We start from the raw sequence: 7156 nt of genomic DNA, 5'->3' as shown, positions 1-7156 counted from the left end.
TTGGGTATATAATTCAGAAATGTGTAGTATATTGACAAATTCTTAAATTTCTGAATCTATAACATTTCCCCTATCTGCACACATTTCCTCATACTATTTTTTATAAATTTTATTGGAATATAGTTGCTTTACAATGTTATGTTAGTTTCTACTGTACAGCAAAGTGAATCAGCCATACGTATATATATATACATCCCTCTTTTTTGCATGTCCTTCCCATTTAGGTCACCAGCGAGCACTGAGTGGAGTTCCCTATGATAAACAGTCTGTTTTCATTAGTTGTCTGTTTATGCACAGTATCAATAGTGCATGTATATCAATCCCAATCTAATTCGTCCTCCTGCTCCCTTTCCCCCTCGGTATTCATACATTTGTTCACATCTGTGTCTCTATTTCTGCTTTGTAAATAAGATTACCTATACCATTTTTCTAGATTCCACATACAAGTAATTTACATATTTGTTTTTCTCACTCTGACTTACTTCACTCTGTATGACAGTCTCCAAATCTTTCCATGTCTGCAAATGGCACAATTTCATTCCTTTTATGGCTGAGTAATATTCCATTGTGTATATGTAACATATCTTATTCCATTGTGTATATGTAACATATCTTCTTTATCCATTCCTCTGTTGATGGATATTTAAGTTTTTCCCGTGTCCTGACTATTGTAAATAGCACTGCAATGAACATTAGGCTGTATGTGTCTTTTTGAATTATGGCTTTCTCTGGGTATATGTCCAGTAGTGGATTGCTGGGTCATATGGTAGCTCTGTTTTTAGTTTTTTAAAGAAACTCCATACTGTTTTCCATAGTCACTATATCAATTTACATTCCCAAAACTGTAAGAGGGTTTCCTTTTCTCCACATTTTCTCCAGAATTTGTTGTTTGTGGGTTTTTTTGATGATGGTCATTCTGACCAGTGTGAAATGATGCCTCATTTTAGTTTTGATTTGCATTTTTCTAATAATTAGTGATGTTGAGTGTATTTTCATGTGTTTGTTGGCTATCTGTATGTCTTCTTTGGAGAAATGTCTATTTAAGTCTTTCACTCATTTTTTTATTGAGTTGTTTGTTTTATTGGTATTGAGCTACATGAGTTGTTTGTATATTTTGAAGATTAATCCTTTGTCAGTTGCTTTATTTGCAAATATTTTCTCCCATTCTTTTGAGGGTTGTCTTTTCATCTTGTTGATGGTTTCCTTTGCTATACAAAAGCTTTTTAGTTTAATTAGGCCTCATTTGTTGATTTTTTGCTTTTATTTTCATTTCTCTAGGAGGTGGGTCAAAAAGGTCTTGCTGTGATTTATGTCAAAGAGTGTTCTGCCCATGTTTTCCTCTAAGAGTTTTATAACATCTGGACCTTCAAAAAGTATGGAATGCTTCATGAATCTGTGTGTCATCCTTCACAGGGGCCATGCTAATCTTCTTTGTATGGCTCCAGTTTTAGTATATGCCCTGCTGAAGTGAGCACTCACTAAGGTTTTGATTGTATGAACTAAGCCAGTGGCTCAGTGGTGAAGAATCCACCTGCCAATGCCGGAGTTGTGGGAGACACAGGTTCAATCCTTGGGTTGGGGAGATCCTCTGGAAGAGGAAATGACAACCCACTCCAGTATTCTTGCCTTGAAAATCTCATGGACTGAGGAGCCTAGAAGCCTACAGTTCAAGGGATCACAAAGAACTGGACACAACTTAGCGGCTGAGCACACACACACAAGCCAAGGACAAATATGTTCTCAGACTCCTTTTTGTAAACTATGTAGAAGAATCTCAGATAGAAAGATCCTCAGAAAGCTGTTCAATATCCTGCTCCCTGACCCTAAATTGCAGCTTTGGATAGTCCCAACTCCCACAGTTTAGAAGGAAATCTTGTGCTCTCTTAGGAGGAGAGTGTATAAATAAACATGACAAAGATGATACTCCTATATTTTGGAAGAAGTCAAAGAAATATTTTTTTCTTTCTTATTTATGATTTTGAAAATTGTGGCCTGTGTGAGCCAGAACAGGAGGTCCTATCCCTTCATCACTTTCACCTTTTCTCTTTGGAAATGTGAGATGCATGTCCAATGCCCAGAAAACCTGAAAAGAACCAGTTTCAAACATTTCTTCCCCCACACCTAGTTTGATTTTCAATTTAGCTTTAAACTTGGAAACGAATCTATCTTTGGAAGACATGGACTAAGCAGAAGAGCTTTGAAGAACTCTTAAGCTCAACAGCATAAAGCTATGAGCAGAATGTTATTGTTAATATCAATTATTACAGCTTGCATGGTAAACAAGTTTGATAATGAGTTCCTCCAGACAAGAGTCAAAGCCAAAATAACAGACATTTTGGAAATTTTTCAAGCCCACATAGTGGCCCTAATCTATAAAATTTATTTAAAAGTCTATCATGTAATTTAGAACCCACTACTAGTAACATATTTTGCACAAATATTTTCCCAGGTGGTGAGTGTATACCGATGCCTCTATTCATTGCCTTGACCTTGACTCTTGACCTTGAATCTTAATTCACTTCCTTTGAGGGCAAGGGCAAATTCTCATTCTAATGGTGACAGCGCAAAGATATAGATTACTTTTGTGGGACCTTTGTGCAAATTACAAAAGGCTGCTAACTCTGGGAGGACAAACCAGAGCAGAGCTGAGGCCATCATATCAACCATCACCGTTGCCAGTGGCTCTGCAAGCAGCGTGCAAACACAGTATGTTATGTGGGGCCAGTGTGGCTTTTGTTAGAGAGACAGAAAATTTGCTGAGCCTGAACCCTTCATCATTGGATCAAGCTTTTAAAATCATTCATCACAATTTTTGTGTTTTCTGAGTTTTAGGGCCCTGAAGCAAAGCATTTGTTCTTCTCTTAAGTTGCTAGTCCTAGAATCTCTCCAGGCTCCCCACTCTGCTTCCTCCCGCTGTCATCACTGAGATTGGGCCTCCTATGCTGGTCAGCTGCTTTGCAGCTCAAGATCCACCTTCCACCCTTCTCCGGCCTGTCCTGGACTCCTAAGGTCTGACATTCACTGATTGTGACACTCAGATCCCTTTGTCCTCTGGTTGGGTTTGGCCAGTGTTGATGAGAAGTCAGTTCAGCTCAGTTCAGTTCAGTTCAGTCGCTCAGTCATGTCTGACTCTTTGTGACCGTATGGACTGCAGCACGCCAAGCCTCCCTGTTGATGAGAAGGCTGCAGGCAAAAGAGAGATAAAGCTATTGATTCCCAAGCTCAAGCCTCACCCCCACTCCACTTCCCACGCTTGGTAGGCTCCTGGCACTGCCTTAGGATCTCACAGTTTGAACTCTGAGGCCGGCCCACCTCCAGCCACACCTCCAGCTCTACAGCTCTCTTGGGTTCCACAAACCCTGCTCCCTCACAGTGTTCCACTGTTGCCAGTTCTGAGAGCTTTGCCATCTGTTGCTTTTTCCCCTAACGTAGCCCACACCCTGCAAAGGTTAGAGTCCACTCACAACAATCTCTGCAGTGGGCCCTGTAGAGTGCATGCTCTCTGCCACTTCTGTCGCCAGGAACTGTCACATTAGCCTCACTCTTTTCTTCACCGGTGCTTCTCATCCTTCTTTCTCTTCTAAATGTCCCTGTCCTCGTCTCCCTCTTTGACCCTCTTTATATCGCCAGCAGAGAGATCTGATCAAGTCACTCTTCTCAAACCAGACAGCACCCCACCCTGCATACAAACCACTACATTGTACGTCTACCTCCCCCACAACCCTTATCTCTGAGCAGCAGCCACACCCAACCGCTTATAGAACCAACACTCACTGCTCCCCTCACCTCCACTTCTGCCCTTCAGCTGCTCCTTCTACCTCAGAACCTCTTTATCTCAGTCATGCTCCCTACTGAATGCCTGCTAAATATTTGGTAACAAAGTCAAGTGTTATTTTTTCCATAGCTTTCTTGAATTCTCAGCTTCTCCCTTTTTCTTACTTTCTTGCCCATCCCACCTTACTGCCCATATCTTGAGAGACTGTGATAATTCTATCTAAACACCTATAAGATTTTATTATATTTATTTGTTCCCTTGTTATTTTTTTCTCCTATTAGCCCCTTGAAAAGTCAGGTCCCAAAATTCAGCCAGTGAAGGCAAAATGGAGGCATTTAGTACATTGAAAGAAAAGAAAAAAAAAAGAAGCAGAGGAGGAGGAAGAAAGGTAGGCTATGGAGAGGAATTGTCCTGTTCAGGTTGCAAAGTATCATATAAGGTTTTCATGTGTTGCATGAAGGCAGGGTGAGCTGCATTTCTTACCTCTGAGTTTGGGGATGACCACTAGATCTGTGCAAAGATTTTGGTAGTACTAAGGGATGAGTGCAAATATTCTTTTCTTATCATGAAATTTTAAAATGAAATATTCTAAAAGTGAAATAATGCTAGAGTTAAAAAAAAATTCAGGAAGAAATAAAGAAAGGACTGTTTATTTAACTTGAAACATGTTCCAATTAAAAATCAGGGTATCTGCATTTAACTGCTTTATGGTGGCCAGCTTTTATTATTGCCATCTCAAAAAGGAATTCAAGATGCATCAGGTAGGTATTGGCATTATTGAAAATATGCCATGGAATTTAGTTGAAAAAAATGAAAGTTTGAGTTTAAAGATCACATCTTAAAAGGAAAACCTTGTTTACTCAACTATTATTTCCTAGGTGTATATTCTAGATGGTAGTTATCAACTGTGAGGAATAGTAAACAAAGTTCCAGTTCCTGCCATCATGGAGCTTCAGTTCAGTTCAGCTCAGTTCAGTTGCTCAGTTGTGTCCGACTCTTTGCGACCCCATGAATCGCAGCATGCTAGGCCTCCCTGTCCATTACCAACTCCCAGAGTTCACTCAGACTCACGTCCATCGAGTCAGGGATGCCATCCAGCCATCGATGCCATCCAGCGATCTCATCCTCTGTCGTCCCCTTCTCCTCCTGCCCCTAATCCCTCCCAGCATCAGAGTCTTTTCCAATGAGTCAACTCTTCGCATGAGGTGGCCAAAGTACTGGAGTTTCAGCTTTAGGATCATTCCTTCCAAAGAAATCCCAGGGCTGATCTTCTTTAGGATGGACTGGTTGGATCTCCTTGCAGTCCAAGGGACTCAGAGCCTAGTGAAAAAAAAAAAGACTTCAACCAAATGTTACTTAATATTTATATGTCTGTTATTTACTATATGCCAAGCACACCTCTAAGAGATTTACAAAGTTTATTTTATTTAATACTCTTAACAAATCCATACAAAAAATTTACTATAACTCCTATATTTTCTTATATTATACAACTGAGGCATAGGAGTTAAGAAAGGTTTCTGTGAGTCACACAGGAAGAAAGTAGCAGAACCAGGATTTAAAGCCAGGCATTCTGGTCAAAGAATTTGTGCTTATAAATACTTTGTTGTGTTTACCATCTATGCAGGAAATGATCAACTACAAAGAAAAAAATTTAGTGTTATTACAAGCCTAAGTCAAAAGTATAGAATAAATTCATTCTTTTTCAAGATTCAAGACCTAATTAAAACTATATCATCATCATCTGTCCTCTCTGAGCTCTTATTTGAGCCATCTATTGACACAATATTTTCTGATTGTCTGGTATATACTAAACACTGTACTGATGGTAGGCTTCCCTGGTGGCTCAGATGGTTACAAAAAAAAAAAAAAAACAAACCTGCCTGCAGTGTGGGAGACTTGGGTTCAGTCCCTGGGTTGGGAAGATCCACTGAAGAGGGCATAGTAACCCACTCCAGTATTCTTGCCTGGAGAATCCCCATAGACAGAGGAGCTTGGCAGGCTACAGTCCATGGGGTCGCAAGAAGTCAGAGATCACTGAGTGACTAAATACAGCATACTGGATAGTGGAAACACAGAGAAAAGACAGTTGTTACCTTAAAAATGTACAGGAATTTGGGAGTGAAGGAATAATGCTATACAACAGTCAACTGTTAACACTGCCAATGCATAACTGCTTCTTCTTAGGCTTTACATTTCTTTTTCACTAGGACCCTAACTTGCTCTCAGTGGCTTTGCTGACAATACGGAGGAAATAAGAGAGTGGGAACAGACTGTTGCTGTAAAACATAATCAGTTCTGTCCTAGCATGTACACTACCAGTTAAAAACGCAGAGAAGTGGGACATGAGCCCAGTGGGATGGGTCAGGAAGAGCTATGAAGAGCAGGTAAGGATTAAGATGGTCTTAAAAGAGTAAGTAAAATCACTTAAGGGGGAAGAGGGAAACCAAAATTGTTTTTGGATTTGGTCTAAACATACACCATCTGATCCGTTAGCCTACCTGGTAGATTCAGACATCATAATACTAAATTAAGATATAACCATGATTTTCACGCATTATTCTTTGAGACGACCGCTTTTGAGAGACCACTTCACCAGAGGCCATGTATAGTAGTGGTTGAAAGTTTTGATTTTAGATTCATGTAGATGAGGGTTTGAGTCTCCCTCTCTCTCTCTTTTTTTTTTGACGGTATGACTAAAAATAAAGTTAATTTTGCTTTTTTGAGATTCTTATCTGTTCAAAATTAAATATAACATTCGTATGTGCTTTATAAGTTTTTCATGCCATAATGCAAGCAAAATATTTAGTGCATCTATAGGGTTCTTGATAAATATGCTCATTTGGATATTTATCAAAGGTCAAAGTTTTCAAAGATCTTTAGTTACCACACGAATCTGTTTCATTAATGAAAGAATTAGAGTCTTAAGACCATACTGCTAAATATTAAAAAAGCCCCATTCCCTCATTGGGTTTTTTTAATATTTAATATGTTCTAATCATAAATATTTTTTTACCTTTCTATTTGAACTTGACTATCTCCTCTTTGAGGCTTTTCCTTTTCTTTTGTGATAATGAGGCTTAGGTTCTAACTATCAGGAAATAGTACCCCCATATCAGAATGTGATCTTGGCCAGTTTCTACAAACAAAGTAAAGCTCAGTTTCTGCCCTGATGCCTGTGGACCTTAAAGCTTACCCACACTAAATGAAATCATATTCATATAAGTAAATATAACTCAAATCCAGAAAAAAAATTAGACTTGGTAAAATTCAAAGCACAACAAAGAAATTGTTGTTTTGAAGCATTTTAATATTTGGCCATGCTGTAACTATATTAATGAATGTAATATCTTTATCTGGATCCTTTCTTCCATGATGATA

General features: G+C 39.0%; 1 non-coding gene across 1 annotated transcript; it reads right to left on the bottom strand.

Annotated features, from left to right (window-relative positions):
* Positions 1 to 1369: 1369 nt before the first annotated feature.
* Positions 1370 to 1473, bottom strand: LOC114118794 (U6 spliceosomal RNA). Its single transcript, XR_003591957.1, has one exon. It is a non-coding gene; the product is annotated as a U6 spliceosomal RNA (small nuclear RNA).
* Positions 1474 to 7156: the final 5683 nt, after the last annotated feature.

Source organism: Ovis aries, chromosome 16 (assembly GCF_016772045.2).
Source record: "Ovis aries strain OAR_USU_Benz2616 breed Rambouillet chromosome 16, ARS-UI_Ramb_v3.0, whole genome shotgun sequence".
NCBI lineage: Eukaryota > Metazoa > Chordata > Mammalia > Artiodactyla > Bovidae > Ovis > Ovis aries.
Note: the sequence above shows the minus strand (reverse complement) of the source record. Positions and strands in the feature narration are given on the sequence as shown.